This window comes from Penaeus monodon, chromosome 22 (assembly GCF_015228065.2).
Source record: "Penaeus monodon isolate SGIC_2016 chromosome 22, NSTDA_Pmon_1, whole genome shotgun sequence".
In the NCBI taxonomy this organism is placed as follows: domain Eukaryota; kingdom Metazoa; phylum Arthropoda; class Malacostraca; order Decapoda; family Penaeidae; genus Penaeus; species Penaeus monodon.
The window spans coordinates 37,393,120-37,393,799 of NC_051407.1; the positions used below are offsets into that span (position 1 = coordinate 37,393,120).

A 680-nucleotide genomic window follows, 5' to 3' on the forward strand; every position below is an offset into this window, starting at 1 on the left:
CGAGCTAATGAGCCTAACTTACGGATTATTTGCCACTGAATAAACGCAGAACTTGTTTGGGAAATAGAATGGTACTTTTAATCTAAATAAAATTAAATTTATGAATTCTTGTCTTTGCATTATTTCGGTGTTTGATTTATTGTCTATGTGTTTTTTACGTTTTTTTTAGCGTTTCTGATTAATCGATCATGTTCCTTTACTTAATACTTGCAATCTATTTACATTTTAAAAATTATTTCTTGCAAAAGAGTTACTACATTTCTTTGATCATTTCCTGCAAATTAGTTACATTCCTCTTCCCAAATTCTTGCAAATGAGTTGCACTTCTTCAATTCGTTCTGGACAGCTCATTATTTTCAAAAATCTTATTTCTAAAAATATTAATCTTTTCTTCGTTCCTCCCTTACAGATTCCTCCGCACACCCTTCCTTACCCACAGCCATTCACGTCCATGATTAGGTAAGTTACCCCTTCCCTTATCAAGAAGCATTTGCATATTCATCAAGGCCTTTCTTATTACTCTTCTTTGTCATTATGTGCCTTCTTTCATATTATCATGTATTATTTTCTTTTCTTTTTTTTCGTTCTTCTCCATCTATTTTACAATGTTTTTTTTTTCTTCACATACATCCTATATTATTTTATGTCTAAAACTGTGGATCGTGTATATAATAGCTTCC

At 31.0% G+C, this 680-nt stretch overlaps 1 protein-coding gene across 1 annotated transcript in view; it reads left to right on the forward strand.

Moving 5' to 3' along the window:
* Nucleotides 1-6: 6 nt before the first annotated feature.
* The window catches only part of LOC119587111 (transmembrane protein 151B-like), a gene marked incomplete in the record, with an annotated part of 49,507 nt that continues 48,833 nt past the window's right edge, over nt 7-680 (forward strand). The window contains 1 exon segment of the mRNA XM_037935863.1: nt 7-459.